Genomic DNA, 25,231 nt, shown 5'->3' on the forward strand with positions numbered 1-25,231 from the left:
CATTTATCACTACATAGTTTATTGTCCAAATTACACAAAAAAAATGTGCTTGTGGAAGATTCAGTAGTCACCTCCAAGCTTTGACTCCCCTGCCATGAATTATATATCTGCAACCTTGCCATGTATTTGGGGGTTTGGATTTGACAAAAATGATTTCTTTTTGGTCAACAGAAATGAGCCAATACTATGTGAAGGAAAGACAAAACAAATTGCGTGCACCGATACAGTTATCCTTGAGCTCTGGGGATGTGCCTCCATCTCTCCTGTCTGGGGTCCTGAAGAAATATCCATGAAACATGCCTGAAGAGCACTGTCTCCTTGACCCCAGCCCCAGGCAGGAGCAGAGAAGCTCAGGCTAGTCCATGTCAACTGTCCTTTTCAGAATTCCAAAATGAGGTCACACTGGAGAACTATTATGACCCAAGTGCCACAACAGAGTGGTCATAAATTCTTTCTCAGGTAATTGGCTCACATTTTCAAGGGGTGGCTTTTTCTCCTGGTGCTGTGTCTAGAACATCAACCTGAACCTTTCCCCTAATACGCAGCCACTTTAAAGCAGGAAAACACATCAGTGACCAGGATCTACAATTGTGTTTCCAGGAAATCTCAGGAGCTGAAGTGATGTATGTATAATCTATCTGCAGTCATCTTAGCTCTTCAGCACGTGTCAACCACTTTAGCTCTGGCCTTTATAAATATCAGGTCTTAGGAAGGAGAAGAGGTTATGCATTCTTTGTAAGGCACAGGCAGTAAATTGGTATAATTAGCTCTCCTAAGTCAGATATTATCATGATTTCAGAACTATGGCCAGCCCTGGATGTCATACTAATGTCTCCTTTCCCTCTGAAACTTGGCAGCTGTTGCTTTTAGGCTCTTAAAGAAATCATCAGTATACAATTTAGTCTTAAGATTATCTGAGAAAGCAAGTAGTAGGTTATGGCACCCACTCCCCACTTTTCCTTAGACTCAATCCTTTTTCCCAAGCAAGTGTTGATAAGGCAAAGGCCAGCTTCCCCCTAAGTCCTCCTCTCCATTCAAGCCCATCCTCAATTTGGCAGAGGCTTCTTGTCAATGACTCAATCCTCTGACCTACTTTGGATGGAAAGATCTGTCAATATTGGAAATTAAAATTGGATCTTTCCAACCAAAGACAAAGAGTATCTGATTCGACTCATTGTACATTTAAATCAACCAAATCATGTATTTTTGAATGGCATGCACTTTTCAATTTTTCAAAAGAGGACAAGAGAAGGGGCACTAAAAAAAAAATCTATAACAGAATGATTTACCTAATTGCATTCCAGGGAAGTTTGAATAACTATATCACTTCAAAAATATTCTCTTCAGATAGAAAGAAGGCACCTGTCCCAGGAAACATAATAAACTGGTGGTATTTCATCCTGACTCAACCATCAGCTTGGGTATGCAATGTGTCATCTTAGCAGCTTTTAAGTAAGAACAAAATTGGCACTGAAATCCAACTTATTTCTCTTCTACCCAGGCACTACCTAGAGTCCATTGAAAATTGGACTTCACGGTCAACTTGCTCCTTGCTAACAACTGAACAAACAATTGAGGCATTTGGCAGGCCATGAGTGAGAGCCAGACGTCATTTTGAGAGGCTACGTTCAGCCCTTCAATAAATTTTAGGTAAGCCATGTCAAGAAAGCGGTGAGGCTACATCATCACACTTCTGTTTGATATGCTGTGGTTCCACTTTTATGCAACAATCATGCCCTAAGTAAAGAGCCAACCTACATGGTCAAAAAGAAAGGGAATGCCTTAAGTAACACAACGTATAACTAACTCCTCGCTTCCTGGATGGAATTTAAAATAGAGACTCCTGCTTTTTAACAGCAAACCACGGAGTGATCAACAGTTGGGGTTGACCAACTGAGGTAATACTGCGCTTTTCGGTTATTTACAAAGACAGAGAGTATCAGAGTTGAGTGATAAGGCCTATTTTATCTGTTGCTAGTTTCCAATGACAGAGGCTAACTATAATCTCTTTCACTCATAACTCCAAGCTAGCTGTTCCAATCATAATTTTGTATTCACTAAACAGTTAAGCTTGTTTTCTGGAAACTGTACTCAATGGGAACATCTCATGGTACTTTGATGTCTCAGAGGAAGTTCATTTTAGGGCAGGTTGTTGAGAAACATGGAGATCTTGGCAAGTTGAGTCCTAAATCCTATGTTGAGAGATAATCCTCTGATCAATAATCAGAAAGTATGCAACTTAAGTGGCTTTTTTTTCTATTTATTTATTTGAGAGAGAGAGAGAGAGATCATGGGTGGAAGTGGGGGTCAGAGAGAGAGAGGTAGAAGCGAGCCTGACACAGGGCTCGATCCCAGGACCCCAAGGTCATGACCTTAACTGACTGAGCCACCCAGATGCCCCAAATTTAGTGGCTTTCAAAGACCCAAGAGAGTGAAGTTATGAAACTTTCATGGGTGACTATATCCCTGACACTTTCTGATAGCACATAGATGTCAGGGGTGAGTCCGTCTTTATTTTCCCCTTCATCCAAATCAGAGGACTGAAATTAGAGTCAGCCAGTGATTAATAGCATCAGGTATCAAGTATGAAGTTCTATGATCCAGTGATTTACACATCACTGAACAATTTATATCAGAAACGTCCAATATATGGAAGTGTTCTTTACAGAAAGTTCTACTGGACACTGCTGATATTAATAGTTAAGTGACATATAAGTTATGTGGTAACTGAGCATGAACTGTGGTATCTACTGAGACCTTGAGTTTTAATCTATATTTAATTTAGGCATATTTCACTTTTAAAGTAAATAACCATGCACTGAATATATTGGACAATACAGATTTATGCTTTTTAATATGTTTTTTTTCAAATTGTAGACTTCATTTTTTTCTAAGTAGAAATTTGATGCTAAGAATGCTTTTTGGTGTATTTGGAGGGATAGATATAATTTTATATAAAGATAAGGAATAAGTCCATGCACTGCATATCCCTCATTTTATAAATTTCTCTTCCCCGGAAAAATCTTTACTATTAAGTTTATGGGTTCCACATCAAACCAATATTATCCACCTGAATGATTCCATTTTAAATCATATATTAACTACAAGGACATAATCACTGATTATAGGATTGTCCTTCGGATGGGAACTTGCACACCGTAAAATCGTATTTGGGGACTAGTGGGTATATACACTTCATTCTGGGGAGAGGTTAGAATAAACAGGGCAATTTGAGATGAACCAGAGCATGGAAATGAATCAGAAAGGAACGAGTTAGTCCAGAATATCCGCTTGTCTAAAGAGATTGGTGGATTGATTATAATATTAGCCCATGGGTTTTCAGCCTTCCATATATCTAAGTTCTAATATAAATTCTTTCTTTTGAATCTGCACTGTCCCTTGTCACCCCAGACACATTGTCCCATCTGAAGGCATCCGGGACCAGGGATCCCTCAGTCAACTGTCAGCCAGCCTCTAGGAGGAGAGCCAACAGGTTGACATGTACTGGCCAAAGCCCTGTGGCAACCCCGACCAGACCAACAGAACCAGGCAGCAGCACTCACCCTGACTCAAAGTATGGCAAGCTAAATAGTCACGGTCACTGCCGTATCACCAGCAGATGGGGAAGAAACAGCACAGGCTGGTACCTGGGTAGGCAAGTTGGGCCCAAATGGGGTGGCATTAGGCAATGTTTGTGTTAAAGCAGAAGCTTAAAGAGGATCCAGAATTCAGTTGGAAATGTCAGAAAAGAGGCAATAGCATGGAAGAGAAGTCACTTCAACCCCTGGTCCTGGAGAAGAGGTCTTTTTCACAGTTTGAGTGTCTGAATCAGGAGGGTCTGGTTTCTACCTGCTACTAAATACAGAGGGACATAGAAACTCTAATTCTCAAAAGATTCTTCTTAAACAGAATATCCCTAATATGTTTTATCTCCATTCTACATATGCATCCTCCAATTTAGAAAGCGTAATATGCCACATGCCACCTTTGTAAAAATGTAATTATTTGAACTTTTTAATATTTAAGGTTATAAAGAATTGAATGCTTTCCTAAGATAGGCATTTTGAATGAAACCCATTAGAATAACTTTATGGAGACTTGGATAAGCAGGGATTACAAAATGGGCTGTGAAATTGAAGAGTCTATTGTGGGAAACTAAGTAGCCTTTTTCATCCATGTTGCTAGGTCATGTAATACTGAGTGCAAATAAAAAGGTTCCCAGTATTGTTCTCAATGGTCGACCTTCTGTAACGTCATAAACAGAAAAGACTTCAGCAGGTTCACAGGTATGAATTTATGTATAAGTATATGAGCATGTGTGTATGTATATAAGTATATATGTCATATATGATAAAGTATATGCAGACTTAAATGCTTATATATACCTATACATATACTATAAATAATATATAATATATATACACATATATATTTACTTATGCCAAAAATATGCCAAAAAGAAACATAAAACAAAGTAAATATCAACTTATATTTATATATAAGTGAATATAAATATACAAATAAATATATATTTATATATTAAATGTGTAAATATAAATATATATTTACATGCACACATACAGATATGCATATATGTTACATACTCTATGTTACTGTATATATGCATACTTATGTAAGCATTTAAATATATACACTTATATACATATAAAGCATATATACTTACATATAGTATGAACTTCTGTATATAAACTTGTATACATTTACATACTTCTATAATTATAAAATATATAAACATATACATATTCATATGCCACAATTGGTTACATAATCGGTTACATGCCAGCATTTGTTTTTTGGTAGGCATTCACTTTAAATTTTATATTGGGCCTTCTGCTTCCAGTTAGGATATAGAAAGTAACAAGAAGAAATGACTCTTATGCTATCAAACGGACTGGATATGGTACAAATCATATTTAATATAAACACATCAGAGATTTGAGGAAGCCAAGAAACCTATTAAGTTAAATTGTAAAGGAGATGAGCTCTGTCTGAGAGAATGGCCCATGGCTGTTCTAATCCCTGAGGAGCTGGGGGAAGGATTCATAGAATAGAGAAGGCAGGAAGATAAGGAGGAAGATTTTTTCCAAAAGCCAACATTTCAACTAATTTTCCATAACTGAATGGGCGGGTGAGACAGATTAGAATTCTGAGGAGTGTCAGCCACAAAGGGACTGCATTTCCCTCCCACCGATTTCACACTAGATCTTTGTTAAAAGTATAAAGAGCTCACACATGCCTGAGGGCAGGACAAGAGAGTTGGTGTACATCTCCTACCAGGTATTCAGCTCTCCTCCAAGTGCCATGTAGCCACACTCTGAAGGCAGGGGCATGGGATAAGAGCTAAGAGAGATCCTCCAAAGCATTTCTGGTCTTCTCAGATCGTAAGGCAACAGTCCTCTACAGTCTAGGGAAAGAGCATCAGTGCAGAGAGAGACCTCCCCACAACAAACATCAGGGCAGGACTAGAGAATAAGAGAGAAATCCTTAACAAACCCAAAAGCTAGATGCTGGTCAGTAAACAAAAAAGATAGCCCATGGGATGAAATCATGCTAATGTTCAGCATTAAATAATGCTAAAATATATATATATAAAACCCTTGAGCCATACGTTCAAAACATTTGAAGGCACTAGTGGGTTCAACCAAACGAAAGCTGTAAAAGACAGATTTAGCTGAACTAGAGGTCTTGTTGACACAGCCCACACTCTAGGGGCTTAATAGGAAAAAGGATAATGTTTTCCCATGGGGTTAAAGATTATTTGGTTCACACTCTACTATTCTTTAATGTAAAATATCTGGTGTGCAAATCAAGCGTCATGAGATATCCAAAGAATTAAAAATCTTGTAAGTGTAACACATGCTTAATAGAGAAAATAGTCAACAAAAGCAGACCCAGATGTGGTCCAGATACTGCAATTACCAGACAAGGTATTTAAAATACTTATGATAGATAGAGATAGATAGATAGATAGATAGATAGATAGATAGATAGATAGATAATAGATAGAGATAGATAGATAGATAGATAGATAGATAGATAGATAGATAGATGATAGATAATATGTAGAGAGATAGATGATAGATAGATTGATAGAGAGAGATGGGTAATAGGAGTTAATGTAGAAGATGAACAAAAGAACAAAGAGTGGATGTTTTGGTAAAAAGATAGAAACCCTCAAAAGGCACCAAACAGTAACACTGGAAATTAAAAACTACAGTATGAGCAATGACATATTCACTAGATTCAATCAACAGGAGATTAGAACAGCAAAGGAAAAGTGTATGATCCTTTGACATAGGTCCATAGAAAAGCACCCAAACTGATAAACAAAAAATTTCAAATATAAGAATAGAAAAGTAACCATTGTTATAAGTCTATAAAAACGTCTCCTAACCGAAAAACAAAAATTTTAAATAAAATAATGGAAAACAAACAATAGAACACCTGACATCTGATGGAAATTATCGAAAGCTAAGCACATGTACAATTGGAGTTTCAAAAGATACATAACATAGAGAAGGGCAGAATAAATATTTGAAAACAGAATAGACAAAAAAATTCTAGAGTTGATAAAACACATTACCCAAATAAGGTGAGAAGTCTAACAAGCCCCAAGCAGGATTAATACAAAGAAAACTTCACCTGGCCACATCATAGTCAAACTGATGAAAAAGGAAGTTATATATAAACATCAGAGCAGTCAGACATAAAAGACACATTATATTCAAAACGTCAAAGCAGTCAAAGATAAAATCTGTATTTCATTCAGGAAAACAATGAGAGGGAGAAAATCTGACAATTTCCCATAGGAAGAGGAGCCCAGAAGACAAAGACAACTAAATTGCTGCAAGAATTGTTCTCTGGAAAGTTTACAATACAAGAGATTTAATGATGGAGCTTGAAAACATAGGAAGTCATGTAGTTCTAAAGGGAGACATAAAAAAACACCCACATTTATTTAGTAACAGATGGGAGAAATATTCAGTGAAGACAAGGAAGATTTGAACAAATTTACCTAATTGAAACTTATGTAATGGTATATCCAGAAACTTTAGAATACACATTGATTTTTAAGTGTTCCTGGAACATTTAGTTAAATTGTGTGCTGCCCTAAAAATAAAGCTCAAAAATCACTAAACGACTGGAATTATAGTCAGTGTATTCACGGACTAAAAGGATATTAAATTATATTAAATTAAGCTAAATTTAATTGATAGCAATTAAATAGGTAAACAATCTCCCAGGCACTTTCACAAAGCAAGAGGGGTATGTGTATGTGTGCTGTGTGCATGTCACTGTGTGTGTATTTGTGTGTATGTGTCTTGTGAGAGAGACAGAAACAGAAAAACAGAAAAAAAACCTATATATTTGAAAATTAAGAAAACATTTTTAAAAACCCACTGGTCAAAGGAAAAAAAAAAACATAAGAGAAAAATAGAAAATATTGACCTGCCTGCAGATGAAAAGACCAACATATCAAAATATCAAATGTGTGTGAAGCAGTTAGAGTACTTACATTTAAGGAAGAGTATAAAATCAATAATCTAAGATTCCACATTAACAAGCTAGAAAAAGAAAAGCAAAATGAAACCGATGTAAGTTGAAGACATTAATAAAAATGAATGCAGAAATTCCTATTTTAGAAAACATGCAAAAAACATATATCAAGATTAGGTGGGATTTTGGAGGTAGAAAATTTTAATAAAATTCCAAACGTTTATAAAGGATGATAAGGAAAAAGACAAAACAGAAATGACTGATATCACAAATGCTAAGGGGTCAGCAGATGTTAAAATGATGATAAGGGCACACTGTGAGTAACTTTCTTATAATAAATGTAAACATTTACATGAAATATTTCCTTGGGACGCCTGGGTGGCTCAGTGATTGGGCATCTGCCTTCAACTCAGGGTGTGATCCCAGGGCTCTGGGATCAAGTCCTGCATCAGACTTCCCGTGAGAAGCCTGCTTCTTCCTCTGCCTGTGTCTCTGCCTCTTTCTCTGTGTCTCTCAGGAATAAATAAATCTTAAAAAAAAAAAGAAACATTTCCTCGAAAAACACAATTTATCAATTGGATATGTATCAGTGGACACGTAACTATCACAATTCATTTGATATAGGATAATAAAAAATACCATTAAAAAATCCTCCAGGTCCAGATACATTTAATGGTGAATTTTCTGGAACATTTAAGGAAGGCATGATACCAAGACTATGTAAACACTTTAAAAACCAAGAATACTTTTCCACCTTGTTCAAAAAAGTCAGTATTACCTTAAAACCAACACCTGGTAAACACACGGCTAGATAGGAATATTATAGCTCAGTAACTTCATGAATATAAATGCAAGAATGCCTAACAGAATATTAATCAATGGAATCCAGAAATTTATATAGAAAGCTGGTTACATCATGACTTTGAAAAGAAGAACAAAGGAATTTACACTATATGATAGCAAGATGTAGCATATTACCACCATCAGTGTGGTGTCATTGTGTCATTAGGGTAGATAAGTAGACCACAGGAAGAAATAGAATGCCCAGAAATAGATCCAAGCGTGTATAGAAATATGTTCAATAAATGGTGTTGGAATAGCTGGTAAACTGAAGAAGACAATGACCTATGCTTCTGCCTAATAAATTCTAACAGTTCATTTTATGTGGGATATGTATGTGAATTTAAGAGAAATATTTAGAAAGAAAATATAGGAATATTTCACTTTGGCCAGCGGGTAGCAGGGTTTTATTGAAAGGACACAGACCACCAAACATGAAGGAACAAATGGAAAAATTATACTCAATTAAAATTGATAATTTCTGCATATCAAAGATATCATGGTTAAAATATTTAAGCTAACCAGAGACTGAGAAAAACTATATACATAAGGGTTTTTTATGCATAAATCTCTCCTTATTGTAGATAAGATAAAGATACACGAATGAACAATGGAGGCTGAACAATGTGATGAAACGGGCTAAAAGTGGGTAATTCACAACTGCCTGCATAAAAATTGCCAATAACACTGAAAATGTGCTCAACAGTAGATTGAAACCATATCTACCGAATGATCTCAATGATGAAGACGGACAATTCCAACTATTGGTGAAGACGGGACAAGTGGAATTTTCACACGTTGCTGAGAGTACACCATTGGGCAACCTCTTTGGAAAACTTGCTGAATCCTTATATACAAGGTCAAATATTTAACATTTATATTTTAATATAATATTATATATTATATATAATATAAATATTTAATTATTATAATTAATAGTAATTAATTATTATATTATATATATAAATATTTTAATATAATATAAATATAATATTATATTATATATTATAAATATTTAAAAATTGGTAGTTTCTTATGATGCTAAATGCATATCAATCCTACAACTAAACAAGCGAATAATGCAAAAACAATATGTCCATGTGAAGATATGTACATAAGTATTTATTTCTAGAACGTCTACGTGTAATAGCCCAAACCTGGAAAACAGCCCAGATGTCCAACATCTAGAGAATAAACAACTGCCTATATTTGGTCAAGACAGTACTAATATGCAATCAAAATGAATAAACTATTGATACCTGCACCTCTATAATGAATCACAGCAAAATTATATTGAGTTTTAAAAAATGCCATAGAAATACATTACCTAATCAATAATTAATACAAGAACTAGGAAAACTTTTCCATGGCAATAGAAGCTAAAAAATGCTTTCATCTGGTGTGGAGTTCACAGATGGGAATGGGTTTATGGGGGCAGGGGTGTCTTCTAGGATAATGGGAATGTTTTGAGCATATATTGCATAGCTCCGTATGCCATTAACAGAAGGCGTCAAATTGAGAACTTAAAAATCAGTGCATTTTCTGTGTGTGTGAAGCGTCTCTCTATAAAAATGTATCATTTACTCCGACGTTCAATGCCTCTCCATTAAACCTGAAAGAAAATGACATCTCGCAAGCACAAGGCCATGAAAAAAAAAAAGGGGGCAAAAACCCTGAAGCAAATGATTTAATATCTAGCCCAAATTCTAGTTAAGAATTGGCCTCCCCACCCCCCGGGTGGCTCAGTGGGTTAAGCATCCGACTCTTGGTTTCAGCTCAGGTCATGATCTCAAGGTCAAGCCCACATTGAGCTCCCTGCTCAGAGTGGAGTCCACTTGTCCTTCTCCCTCTGCTCCTACCCTCTGTCCCACTCACTCACTCTCTCAAATAAATAAATAAGATCTTAAAAAAAAGAAGAACCAAACATCCATTGAGTAGAAGTGTGATGAAGTGAGTTTTGACAATAATTAGTCCACAAATATTAAAAATTAACATAAAACTTCCAGTACAAACCCTACCCATATCTTTGAAGATGTTTCTATTCCTTGTTGGGTTATAGTTTTCTCCAAATGATTTATAAAACATGTTATTTTACCTCCTGCTCTGCTGTGTTTAAGGAGTAGGAAGCAAAAAAAAAAAAAAAAAAGCAAAAAAAAATAGCAAGCGAGCGCGAGAGAGAAGGAGCAGGGTTGATGGTTCAGTCAGTAGCCAAAAGATGGATTAAATTTGTAATAATCAGTGGGAGCAAGTTGAGCTCCAGATGCAAATTCTATTAAATTATATCCCGGTTTTATTCAAGCAATGCCAGCCTCATATATTTTATTGTATTCTAATTTGAAGCTAAAACAAACCGTAGGATTTAAATCTTTCTTGCTCAGTTTGTGATGACAAATACTGTCTCACTCATCGTTTCTGAGTAATCTGGGTGTTTTGACTCTGGGGAGCTGTATCCCTGACCTCGTTCTGAGCGTAGGCTGTAGCTGATAAAAATAACAGACCTGTTTACCAGTGGGGGACAAAAATGGCACTGCCGTCCTGGTTGCAAATGTCAGAGGAAAATCTATTGAGACAAGAGACAGGCAGCAACGCAAAGATCATTAACTTAAAAGTCTCTGTCAGAATCCTCATCACACATGACTTTGCTCAGAATGTGTAGCAAAGCATTGCAGTCTCATTTGGAAGCATTGAAGTTTTCGGATTTAGCATGTACTGAGAATTTAAGGGGGAAAAATACACCTTCATGAATTTTCATGAAATAAGTGGGCTTAAAAACGAACCCCTATCGATTTAACCCGTGATATCACAAAATCCCCAGATGGAACATGCACTCAGGAGATCCGCAATGTTAGTTGTTTCTAAAGAGCTGAAAGCTTCACCTTTCCCTCCCCAAATAATCAATTATTTAAGATGTCTGCCAAATAGAAAAATATTGTTTCTAGATTGTCATGACTTCATAGCTAAGATAATCATAGGAGATCAACAACTGGCTATAAGGTCCACTTTGTTTTTTACTTTGATTACGTCACAGATCTGTAGATGCGCAGTTACTCGTGTCCATTGGAAGAAGCAGTCAGTTACCTGTTACCATGCCACAATGCATGATGCTCACAATGAATTCTAAGAGGAAAATAAGGAAAAAATATTTTTGTACCATCATTAAGGAAAAAAAAGCAACCAAATCTTAAAAATTACCGGTCTATTATATGTGTTTGTTAAGTAAACAGGTGAAGGAAATAGCAAAACTTTGTAACATGTTTTGATTATTTCCAATCCCTGAAATGGACTCTCTTAGAATGAGTTTTTTGAAGCAATTCTGAAATTCAAAATCTTTACTTCATCTCTCTGCAAAAAGGGTCACTTAACAGGAATCATTCACAGATGAGCTCTTCCATTCAACAAGGTTTGCCAAAATCTAACCATTTTGGAGGAAAACACTTCTTTAAAAAAGTAGGTTATAGTTAATGTCTTCTTTAAGTATTCAGTGCCACTTAAAGGAGCGTTTCCCGGATTGTGCTGCCACATACACTATTCCCATGGGGTATTATTTGATGTACGAAATTTATCGCCTTAACACCTATTAAAACGCTGGAGATTGGGGCTTCCATAGATATATATTTTAGCAGATGCTAATTTAATATATTATCTTTAAAAACCATAATAATTCAATATGGCATAACATAAGCACAATAAAATAAATACTCTTAAGAATACAGCTTCATGGATGTGGAGAACAGGCGTAACCATGTGATCAGCACCCAAAACACGATATAAAACATTTCTGTCATCCATCAGGAAGGAAGTTTCTTCACGCCCGGTTCCAAAAAAATTCTTCATCTCAAGATCATCGTAGGTTAGTTCACCCTGGCCTTAGACTTTCCATCAGTGGCATCACACAGTAGGTGCTCTTGTGAGTTGGGCTTCTTTCACTGAATGAAATATTCCTGATACTACAAAGGATTCTTGATGTTCATTTATGCTATTGTCAAATCGGGAATATTTTGTTTATTTAGTGGTAATTCTGTTGTATGAACATGACACTATCTTTTCTCTTTTATCGATGGGCATTTAGATCTTCTTCCCAGTTTAATTTTGCTTTTTCTTGATGACTCAGGGTTACAATCATGGAGGTGAGTGATCGTAGGGTGTCATTAATTTCGAACCATCAAGCTAATGCATGTAATTGAAACTGGATTACCTACTGTATTTGGCTTTTAATATTGTAAGAAATCATACTATGGAACAACTCAAGGAAGCAGGCATGAAGTCAAAACGGTCCAAAGTGGAATCCTCTTAATGTTATCTAAAATATGGGCTTTATCTGCCCATTGATTTTTTTTTTTTAAGATTTTATTCATTTGAAAGAGAGTGAGCGTGTGAACACAAGCAGGGGGAAGGGCAGAGGGAGAAGGAGAGGGAGAAGCAGACTCCCTGCAGAATGGAGAGCCCGACTTGGGGCTCCATCCCTGGACCCTGAGATCATGACCTGAGCTGAAGGCAGACGCTTAACCAACTGAGCTACCCAGGCGCCCCTATTGGTTGAATGTTCTTTTTTTTTTTTTTTTTTTTTTTTTGGTTGAATGTTCTTAAGCAGATTTTGGTAGAGAATCTAAAATCTAACACCAGCAACAACAAAAGACAACTTCTCACTGTAGTAACTACAAGGAACTGGCTGAAAAAATCGTGTTTGACCAATTAGAGCTGCGTGTTATTCTTGTAACATCTACATGAACACCAAGGCAGTGCCTGATTCTCACTCCTGAAAACCACTCTCTTTTATGCATACGCATTTCAGGAAATTCTGGTAACATACATCACTTTTATTGTGAATCCTTGCTGGCAGCTATCTCTTCAAGGTCTACTTTCTCCCAAATTAAAAGAGGTAGCTTGCTCTTCCAAGGATAAATTACTTTCTGAAGAAGGCATTCTTAACCAGTGATCCATATATGGGCTGAAAACCCCTGGAACTGTGTTATGTGCAAAGACAAGTATAAGCATTCATCTGGTCAAGGTCAATAGTGTTGAGCAGCTATTCATAGGTGTTTACGACTCAAAATATGTTAATAATTTCTATTTAAATAATGATAGCTCATTTAACCTTGCTGATAATCTTGGGAAACGTCAGAAATAAGAATTTCTTATAATTTAAGGAACAAATTTGTCAGCTCTTAAAACCAGTGATTTCTGGGTTCAGATGGCAGCAAAGATTTCTATAAAAGCAGAAATTTCACCTTCTCCTAAATGCTGCCAAGTTTCAGATTGTTCAAACAATCTGAAAACTAAGAAACTAAGAACTAAGAAAATTTAGGGGGAAACGGGAGGGGAAGAAACGGTAAGAGACTCTTAAGGATAGTGAACATACTGAGGGTTGACTGAGGGGAGGTGGCTGGGGATGGGCTAGACGGGTCACGGGGATTAAGGAAGGCACTTGTTGGGATGAGCCCTGGAGTTCTATGTAAGTGATGACTCAGTAACCTCTATTCTTGAAACCAATATTACACTATATGTTAACTAGAACTTAAATTAAAAATTTGAGGGATCCCTGGGTGGCGCAGCGGTTTAGCGCCTGCCTTTGGCCCAGGGCACGATTCTGGAGACCGGGGATCGAATCCCACATCGGGCTCCCGGTGCATGGAGCCTGCTTCTCCCTCTGCCTATGTCTTTGCCTCTCTCTCTCTCTGTGACTATCATAAATAAATAAAAATTTAAAAAAAAAATTTGAAAAAAAAAGTTAAAACGAAATTTTTTTGCCAGATGATTGAATCTGTGCAATTGCACACTGTGGTTCAGACTTTCTAACCACGCAGAGGTAAAGTACATCCGTAATGTGATTTTATGTTGGGACAGGGTAGAAAAGTTATCTTCACAAATGTCTTTTTAGGAAGTTATAGAATCATTTCATTAATATTATAATTTTATACTTAGAAAAGGGTATTAAAGTACTTTTCAATTTAATTTTATTTCTAAGGGCTGGTTTACTCTCCGTAAATTTAGAACGAGGGCGGTTAAATTTCAATCTGGTCTTTGCAAAAATAACAAGCGAGGGCACTTGGGATTATAAATCTTATTTAAAGAACCATACTAATGGAAGCTGAAATTAAATATGTAAATGCTAATGATTTATTTTACAAAATCAAACTGACATAAATAAATTCATATTAACATATGTACAAGCAATTTGCTCTTATCGACCCTGATAAATTTATCAACTCTTATAAATGTTTTATCACTTAGTGGACACACACACACACACACACACACACACACACACGTCTTTAAATCATGAAAATATAAGGAGTCTTTGAATGAATTCCATCTGGAGTGAAAGAAAATGACTATAATTTTAATATTAAAATTGCATTTTTTAATTGCTTGGCAAGACAAAAAATCTGAAAACCAGTATAACCCTTGGATTTTTTTTGGTCACACAAGCCCCACTGGAAAAATAATGGAACAAAAGGTTAGCTGGAACCAAAGGTCCTTCTTTAGATGCTCCTGAAGCATTCCAAATGCTTTTAAAAACTACATGCAACATTCCCTTGTGAAAAACCAAGGAAATTTTTGTCACCAAAAGTGAGGAAAAAATGACAAGGTATCTCATTTTGAAATCATAGCTCCTGATGTGGCCATGCTTACATGTAACCTTGCCTTGTCCCTTGCTTGAGCAACCAGATTATGTGTCAGCCATGACTAATGGCCTGGGGCAGCCAACTTCCTTCTTGGAAAGAATGTCATACTCCTGGCTCCCTTCTCCTCAGTTTGCTGACATGCCTCAAAATTCACCTTAGGTTCACTTTCTCCAGAAACTGTGCCCTGATCCTCTCTACCATCCCACTCCAAGGCTTCCTAGATGACACGTCTTTGTTACCCCGTGACACCCATGTAGACTTAAGTTGTAGAACTTTCTGTCTTGCTTCGACTGTTTGTTGGTCCTTATTACAATTGTGAAATTTAATCTACACCAATTGTACACTGCTTGAAGGCGGGTCCTGTGTTTTTTACCCCTTCTGCACTTAGTCTCAACATAATACCTGGCCATATATTAAATATTGTCAGCCATGAGTTTCAAAAAAAAAACATGAACAATAATTTCACTAATATCTTGCCCTTATAGTTCAAGGACATTGAAAGAATCATTTCATTTCTTTGGAATTTATTTCATTTTTGGAAAAGATTTTCCACAAGTACTTACTGAATTGGGATTTTATCTGCATTAAATAATTCTTGAAGCAAAATGACCCTTGGCTGAATGTGTTCGGTTACATTGATAATTTGCATTGCAACAAAATTTGAATTTTTGGATCAGATGTTTTCTTAAGAAAAAAACACATTAAATCTTTGAATTACACTAGAGCAAGATGTATTTGGGGCCACATGTTTTTTTTAATTCTTCTTCTTGCTTTGCTCCTGCCCCAGTCAATCTCTTTCACGGTTTCTTATTTTCTTGTGAATTTCCCTATTGTTTTACTTTCCATTTCAAAGATTTGCATTCTGTTTTACATTCTTGACATTTGCATTTTCAATTATTGTGTGCTTGCATTCACTTATCTGTACATTATGCCTCACTCTGATTCAGTCCATTCAAGACTTCCATCTCACATAATGTATTCCTTACATGTGACAGTCCAATGCTTGAGAACTCGCATTTGTTTGAATTATGAAATTCTTTCCATTCAAGGCTTCCAAAAATCTGAGCTCCACAAACTTGTCTCAACTTACCGCTTGGGTTCCCCATAAGTCCTTTAATGGACCCTGTACAGATTGGAACGCCTTTGGTTGAAAGTAACAAAAATCTCCACTTCAAAATGGCTTTAACTATGAGAACCATGTATTATTCCATAAAACGTTAAATACCAAAGCAGAGGTGCTCCCATGTTGATAAATCCAGTGACTCAAAAAAAAAAAAAAAAATCCAGTGACTCAACAAAACCTGCAAATTCTCCTTCCATCTGCCCACCCCGCCATCTTGCTCTTCAAGCTAGCTTCTTTCCTTCCCCAAGAGGGAGGCTCCGTTCCTACACATCACACCACACCTCACAGAACAATACAATGAATACACAGTATAGACAGTAATGTCCAGGGGTGGAAGAGAAGCTGTCTTCCTCATCTCCTTTCCAGGAACCCCCCAATAACATTATCTAAGCTTTCCATTGGTTGGAACTGGGCACTTTCTCCACCCCTAATCAAATCTCAAAAAAGAGACTTCTGAGAATGGCTCACACCACGGAAAAATGTCCTGGGGACAAGATTTTTTGAGATACCTTAAAGTTGCATTCGTATCTGAGAAAAGCCAGAATTATATAAAATATCTTTTTATTTGACTTTGTTTCCATGGTCCATTCTGTTCTCTGTCCCTTGTGGCTTAACTGGTTGGATTACATCAATGGGATCCTCTGAAAGCTGGAAGCCAGGTTGGTTCTTCCACAAAGAGAAAGAGGCATTTAGTACTTGGTAAGGCGCTAATGCTACAGTACAATTTCTGTCTTTATTTATAGATTATTGTCCTTAGCTTTTGTGTCTTTCCTACTGGACTGTAAACTGGACATTCTCCATCTGAAGCTCACGACTGTGCACATTTTTGGGTGTATGTACGTTTGGGCAATTTTTCTAAAAGGCCACCCACTTTTAGTTAAGGAATAATCATAGAGATATAGGTATTCCGATTAAGCTCTTAACCATAACATAGAGTTTGTATATTGTTTCTTAAAGTTTAATGCCATGTATGATAAGGACAGCTGTATTGGAGTCAGCTTTAGAGATATTCTTCACTATTTTCTTTAAACATAAATAAATTCCCTATTTCTCTATTCCTGAATATAACTCAAAGCAATTAATTACTTACTATTTAAAGGAGTTTTCTGAGCTTCTTATATCATGACCTATAATTTAAGCTATGCCATTTTTAAGGTATTACGAGAAAAAAACATTAAGAAACATTGCTACATATTTATATGAAAAATGTTTAAATGAATTAGGTGATTGTGATCAATATAATTAGCATTCAATGCAAAATACTCATTAGAACACAAAGTTTAGAGCAAATGGTTACTACAAGAAAAATAAAAGGTAGTAATTAATCTACGATAAATTTCCAGTCAAATAAGTCAAGCTGTGATGCTATACTTAGAGAATTAAAAATGCAGACAATTTTATTTTGTGAGTAAATTAAGATTAACTTCAGTGATGACTATTAATAGAGATAAAATGTATATGCTGTAGAACTAAACCCCATACAGAAAAAAAAAAAATTCCAAACGCTATTGTGGAGGGACATCATATAAAATTCAGCCAAACAACTCATTTAAGGGCGTAGGTTAATGTAAACTAATATGTTCATATAACCAAAACATCAGCTTTGGAATGAGAAAGATTTGAGAATATTTACAGAATGTAAATGCTGGCTAAGGAAGGGAGTGATAAGTGATTTGGGAGGCTTTGTGAGAAAATCACTTTTTAATGGCAAAATCATCTGAGAAATAATTTCAAGGTTATTTTGTGCTCTTTTCTGGATGGTTCCAATATTTTAGAGACTAGCTTAATGGTTACATTTGACTTGGTTGGATCCAGCTGTGGTCCTAGATATCGACAATCTTAGTACAAAACAGCTGGAATTTATGTAAATGTGACAAATCGGAATTAGCTTCAGGGACATGACAGTTGACCCTTGGACAACTCATGGCTTAAGGGTGCCAAACTCCTGTAAAGTTGAAAATCCATGTACAACTCTTGAGTCACCCAAAACTTAACTACTAATAGCGTAGTGTCGGCCGGCAGCCTTACCGGTAACATAAACAGTCGACTAGCACATATTTTGTACATTCCATACATACTGTATTCTCATCATAAAGCAAGCTAGCGAAAGAAAATGTTATTTAAAAATCACAATGACGAGAAAATACATTTACAGTATGGAATGCATATTTATTGAAAAAAATCCACTTCTAAGTGGACCCAATGTTGTTCAAGGGTCAGCTGTAATTTAAATGCTGGATCGTCAGACAAATGTGGAATGGGTCTTTCAGATACTGTGTTAAGTCTGACTCTTCCTCTTCTTATAGGTCCTTCTGAAATCCTGAGTTCAAAACACATCACTCTGTATGATCAACCAATGCATTATAGTACAGGGACTTTGCGTGGATATTTTTTAGCATTTGTCCCTCACACCAGAATTCTGTTTTACCAGAAATTATCACCACGATTATGGACTTTACACTGAAAACACTGGAAATGCCTTTTATCTAAAGAGCCATTGACAATCTTTTTTTTTTTTTTTTTCTTCAGTGGTTAGATAGTAAATATTGCTGGCTTTACATGCCCACTACTGAACTTTGCCATCATGGTGAGAAGGCGGTCATAGATAATGTGCAAACAAATGCATATCCTTGTTTTCCAAGAATAGTCTATTCATAAAAACAGGTGGTAGGCTGCATTTGGCCCATGAGCCTTAGATGGGAGAAGATAAAGTAGATGAAAAAAACTACAATGCTGAGAGCGGTGTGTTTTTATAAGGACCAGAGGTGGGATGGAGATTGCTTTGTTGATTAAAGGCCGTTGGAGCTGGACCCTGCTGACTAGCAAAAGGAGTAGACCACGTTTCCAAAGGGGGCTTTCGGACCCTGGGCAAGGTGCAAGTCATCTATCCGGACTATCTTTAATTTCTGAAAAAGTCTTTTCAATCCTGACACAATTGCATTCCAAAATCATCAGGTGTGAAGACCTGATTGGAAGTCCATTTGAACAACTGCCGGTGATGAGCGACCTGCACTAAATTTCCACAATGCGTTGTAAAGACCGGATTGTATTCTCAGGGTATTAGCAAGTGCTGAAGACAAGAAGGAGGCAAAAAGCAGTGCATTGTCCAAGACCAGGTCCCCCCCCACCCCCCCGCACCGTTGTCACGCTACTGCATTCTCAGTTTGCCAAAAGCTGTCGCAAAGTTCCTATAACGTTGCAGGAGGAAATACTATGTGATCTTTTTAAACAAGAATGATCTATCTTTGGTAAAATTTTATTTCTTAAAAGGTGGTAGTTTGTGAGCTTAAGTGTGAAAGAAAAAAAAGAAAGCATTTATCAGTATCAACATTATATCTTTAATAGACTCCAGTTGGGAACATATTTTTTGCTTTATGTTTTGTTCAAATATCTATCACTAAAAATGCACTCTTTTTGATACAAAGATATTATCAATATTTTGTTGTAGCAGATACTAGGGGTGAGATACAAAGACCCTTTGGATTACCTTTACCCTTAAACTGTCACTATGCACCATGCCTGTCTTGGGTGTCTGTGTGTGCATGTGTGTGTGTGTGTGTGTGTGTGTGCAGTTCAACATCCTATTTTCCATAACTCTTGAAATAACTGTTTTTCGGCTGCTGGATCTCCACTCTCCAGTGCAGACACCTAGAGCTACCCGGAAGTCAGTCTCCTAGGCTGAGCATTAGCTCCTATGACAGCCCATCTTCCTTGATCAAACCTAAGAACAACCTCGACTTATCTTTTTTATTTTTTTTAAGATTTTATTTATTTTTTTTCATGAGAGACACAGAGAGAGAGAGAGGCAGAGACACAGGCAGAGTGAGAAGCAGGCTCTATACAGGGAGCCCGACGTGGGACTCAATCCCGGGACTCCAGGATCAGGCCCTGGGCTGAAGGCAGGCACTAAACCGCTGCGCCACCCAGGCTGCGCCAACCTCGACTTTCCATTTCAAACTTCCTTATGGTTAAATCAACACTGTATGCTCTCAACCTAATGAATAAACTCAAGTAGACAATGAAGTAGGAATCACCTCGCAGGATGATGTTTGAGGTTTTCCAATGTCAGGTACATTTGTGTTAATTGACCCAGGCTCACATTTGTTTTCTTAGGTTGAAAGTACAAAGAACCACAATGCTAAACATTACCAAAGCACCTTTTATTTCCAAAGTGCCTGAATCTCTCTGGAAGTTGAGAGGTGACATGATCAAGTGTTATCTGTGTGGTTGCTGTTTCATGGCGTTTTGAGGGGGGAAAATGGACTCAGCTCCTTTATGCAAGGGACCCTTGTACTTGGCTTGTTTGAGAAAACTGTGTCAAGAATGGTTGTACCAAATCTTAAACATACCTGTTCTTTCACTGGTAAGACATGAGGAATGGTTAGGGAGATAGAACAAACGCCCTGGTCTTCAGATCCTGTGGATTCGTTAATATTACCGGCCAAAAGCAGTTGACTTCCCTGATAGCATTGTTGTTGTTGTTGGCTGACGTAAAGATAGGGAGATTATCCTGGATGATCTTATCTGTGTGAACATCCTGGAGTCACTTTCCTAGATGTGGAAGAGAGGGGCACAAGAGTTGGTGTCATACAGACAGCAGTGGGAGGAGACTTGATTGGCAATTGATGGTGTTGAAGATGGAAGGACCTGTGAGGCCCAGAATGCAGGAAGCTTCTAGATGCTGGAAAGCACAGGGAAACAGACACCCCCTAGAACCTCTGGGAAGAGATACAGAACTACCAATAGCTTGATGTTAGCCCAGTAAGACATCCAGCACCCAATAATAATAAGATTACAGGGGTAGGGTTTAAGACACTAACTTTGTGCTCATGTGTTCCAGAGCAATAGGAGACTAATTGAATCATCACTGGACCTCACCCAAAACCTCATCAAACTCCCCACTCCAGGAGACAAAGGTCAATGTTTGGATAGAAGGTGATAATGGAATCAGATGGAATGAGTGTCAAGGATGAAAGAGGAAGTTTAGGTTATTTCACATGCCATAGCATTTTCTTACTTTTTCTCCCCCCCTGGAATCATCCATCCACTGTTGGGATTTCCATCTAGTTATAATATTTAATTAGGGATCGTTTTCCCCATCTCGCCAAGGGCTGAGTGAATGACCCCGTTAGGTCAAGCGATCAATGCTTTCCATCTTAAACCTATTAAGTGGGGGATTGATTAGTGGCAAGCACAGAATGCAATGTGTTAAGACCACCAACCAGACAAGCAAACCCAGAGACGAATGTGAAGTCCGCTCTGGCAGTTCAGGGCACCACGTAAATGTCACCAGAAGGAGAGATATTCTTATTGCCTGGGGGAGAAAGCCTGTTATTTGGGTAGAGACACAGGAGAGATTTTTCCAACTTCCACTGAGGTTAATGAGTTCAGTTTTGTATAGCAGGTAAAGGCAAAGCATTTACGTGGAAGTGTATTTTAGGCAGTAAAATGCACAAATCTGAAATTCGAGAGAATGCTGAGCGTTCCAGAAAGAATCTTAGGTTCCTGCTGTTTTGCAAAGTGAGTACAAACTGTGTCGAGTCGAGCTGGAGATATTCCTGGTGATATTATTTCATCTGAAGCAGTGAGTGTCTGTGATAGAAGTCAAAAGTTAGGCAAAAACAACAACAACAAAAATACTCCACTCTTAGTGCCTTTTCTTGAATAATAAACTATTAAAATTTTAGAGAACCAGTGTTTCTATTTTCCATGAAGCAAATTATGGGTACAACACATAGTTTATTTTTTATTTTTATTTTTTAATAGATTTTTTTAAAAGATTTTGTTTATTTATATGTGAGAGACCCACATAGAGAGAGAGAGGCAGAGACATAGGCAGAGGGAGAAGCAGGCTCCATGCAGGGAGCCCGACGTGCGACTCAATCCTGGATCTCCAGGATCACACCCCGGGCTGAAGGCGGCGCTAAACCACTGAGCCACCTGGGCTGCCCACAGCACATAGTTTAAAATAAGAATTAGGGTGTGCATCTATTTTTCAGATGCTCTTTTTTTTTTTTCTTTAAGTACTCTTGATCAAGGAGTGCATGTTAATCCAGATCCTCTGAAAAGCAGACAGGGCAGGATTAGATGAGCAAAGGTTTGTTAGGGGGTATTTGTGAGACCATGGGGAAGGAGCCTGCAGGGCCTGGGAGAGCCATCAGACCACGATGCGTATCTAAGCCATGGTGCATCAGGGCAGGAAGAAAGGAAGGTGGTGAGGAAGCACGTTGGCTGGCAGCATAGTTCAAAGACAGATCCATAAGGCTGTGGGGAAATTCTCAAATCAAAGGACAAATCAGCTGCCAAAGGCATCCTGTGACATCAAGGAACAAACCTGCCTTGGTCTCCCTGCTGCTTTCAGGCACTGGTGGGGAGCAGCTGCAGGAGGCTTAAATTTGGTTCAGATGCAGTGGTCGATTACAGAGCTCAGCAACTGGGCTCCTCAATCAATGATGCCTTCAAAGACCGGCCCAGCACACCTTTACGGCTGCCATGGCTGACTATGGCTTGCTTTTGGCTTCTCATAGTTGGTCAGTGCGTAGGCAGCTAATTTTTATATTCCGGAAGCATGAGTTTTAGTGTTGCTTTGGATTGGGGTACAAACAGTTCATTTGGACGTGCATTAGATGAGAGTTCTTCGTTGACTGTCACTAAACAAACTCTTCATGTAGAGAGGATGACATTTTCTCAGCAGCTCATTGGAGAAAGCCTCCAGGATCAGGCCGGTTTTCTAACTAACCAAGGGAAAAGTGAAAGTAAAGGATACTTAGGTTACCCCTGCGGATTATATGAATCTCATACACAGGGTGCTAGTCTTCTTGAATCCGGCTCCGAATCTCCTACCCATGGGATCATACATTGGACGTGTCTGGATTCTGAGATTTTCCCTAAAGAAGATTTTTGATTCCACGCATCCTTTATGATATGCCCTTTTGAACACAGTAGACGAAAAATGTGGTTCTGTCCCTTAAAGAATCTTTCTTTCTTTGCATTTGGTGAAAAGAAAGTGTTGATTAAATATTTGGGGAGAAATGATGGTTCTCATAGTGGTGATGATGGTAATGATGGTGGTGGGGATGGTGATGGTGATAATGATAATGGAGATGATGATGATGACAATGGTGATGATGCCAGTGGTGATGGTGGTGAGGACAGTAATGGTGATGGTGGTGGTGGTAGTGCTGGTGATGGTGATGATGATAATGGGGATGATGGTAATGGTGACTGGAAAGGGATTGTCCATACATAAGAAGTGGGAATGAGATAAGTAGAAAGCAATAACCAAGATAATTTAGAAAAAAAAAGGAGTAGAATGAAGGAGGGAAGGTCCCACACTTCGAAGTACTGCTTGGCTTGCAGGACAGAGGTGCCTAGCAAGTAATAGCATAAACTGCCCTGTTAATGCTTTTTCTTTTTTTCCTAGTGTTTGGGCTTCTTACTTTTCCAAGTGCTACTTACAATCCCCAGATGGTGTTTTATGAAAATTTGTGTTCCAACCTCAAAACCTTCGTGGTCAACACAATCACACATGTTGAAGCAAAGTGCTCATTGGAAATGGAGAATCTCACAATATTCCTTAAGCGACTTACGGAGAGCTTGGACACATGCTCCCTCTTCCCATCCTTCCTAATAGCTTCAGAGTTTTTGGTAACTTGCTCATCTTTGAGTTGACAAGGCTACTCGAGAACCTAGAGAATAGTAGTATAAAGGTGCAGGAAAGGATCTATTTTGATGTACAAATTTGTGAGGTGCATAGGTTTAAATGACTCACATTCCTTTGGTCTATTCAGGATGCTGTAACAAAAATCCCACAGACTGGGTGGCCCAAACAGACATTTGTTTCTCACAGTTCTGGAGGCTGAACGTTGAAGATCAAGATGCTGGCAGATTTGGTGTGGTCAGAACCCACTTCCTGGTTCATAGACGGCCATCTTCTCATCTTCCCATGATGGAACGGGCAAGGGGCTCTCTGGAATCCCTTTTATAAAGATGCTGAACCCATTCACGTGGTGTGCACCCTGATGACCCAATCACCTCCACAAAGCCCTGCCTCCATAACATCACCTTGGGGCTTAGGTTTGAACATAAGAATTTGGACAAAACACATTCAGTCCAGAGTACCCACTGAGCAGCTTCATTCACATGGTTGTAACAATTTTATTATACATCAAACATGTACGTAATATCCTTTTTGGCAAGAAGGAGTGACATCCTCATAAATCATTAATATGTCTAAAGAAATTGCTTCTTTCTCTGACAACAATGATTTCCTCAGACTCTGAGCTGTTCATTTGATGCCTCTTGTATTTTTCAGCATAATCATCTGACAGGACAGCAACACTCCCAGTCACTGATGCCTTTTATTATGCCTGGCTCAACACTGACTATGTCTTTCCTTAGCTAAAAAGAATTTTTTTTTATTTGCATTTAATCTTTTTTTCAGATTTCTAAGTTTGTAGTAACATTGGCATAATTCATGAGGATCTTAACTGTAGGTTTTCTAGTATGTATGGTTTCTGGTTCCTTCCTGTATATTATAAATATAATAGTGAAAGTTTTCTTAAAATCAGCTATACCTTAAGGTTAGTTATTAGTATACAGTAGGAGTTATTAAAATAAATTAACAGATCCAGCTTGTAGGCCCCAACTCAGCCTTTGAGTATGCACAGAAACTCTTAGGACTCTAGTTCATCATGAGGAAACAAAGGAGGTTTAAGTGGCTGTAGATTCTGGTATTTGAATTAATATTTATCATGGATTTGAATGCAATATCTGCCACGAGACTCAAAATGTACTCATTAAGATCATCCACCTGCTTTATACTTTGAAACATGAAATAATTCCTAAGCAACGAGGGAACACCATAGTCAAAACAGCAACAATTTTGGGGTGCAACAAATGTGAATATCAATCTCAAACTGACCATAGATGAGCTCTGTAGCTTCAAGAACGTATATCAACTCTCTGAATATCTATGGTATCAGATGTTTGAGACACAATAATACCAATATGACAAGATGATAAGGATTGGATGTAACTAAGGTGGAAGTAAATATGCAGGTATGAGGCTGGTGCCTATTTAGAAGCTTTTCTTTTTATCGTTGAGATGAAATAGTGACCTCAT

At 37.6% G+C, this 25,231-nt stretch overlaps 1 long non-coding RNA gene across 5 annotated transcripts; it reads left to right on the forward strand.

The window, feature by feature from the left end:
* The first annotated feature begins 453 nt into the window (after positions 1-453).
* LOC140629136 (uncharacterized) lies at positions 454-19,531 on the forward strand. Of its 5 annotated transcripts, none has more exons than XR_012026992.1 (7): positions 454-623; positions 1,502-1,650; positions 1,858-1,898; positions 3,412-3,651; positions 4,186-4,286; positions 8,943-9,217; positions 18,414-19,531. It is a non-coding gene; the product is annotated as an uncharacterized lncRNA (long non-coding RNA). The 5 variants fall into 5 exon arrangements; XR_012026994.1 differs by having other exon boundaries at positions 9,065-9,217; XR_012026995.1 differs by having other exon boundaries at positions 9,068-9,217.
* The last annotated feature ends 5,700 nt before the right edge of the window (positions 19,532-25,231 follow it).

The sequence above is a fragment of the Canis lupus genome, chromosome Y, assembly GCF_048164855.1.
Source record: "Canis lupus baileyi chromosome Y, mCanLup2.hap1, whole genome shotgun sequence".
In the NCBI taxonomy this organism is placed as follows: Eukaryota; Metazoa; Chordata; class Mammalia; order Carnivora; family Canidae; genus Canis; species Canis lupus.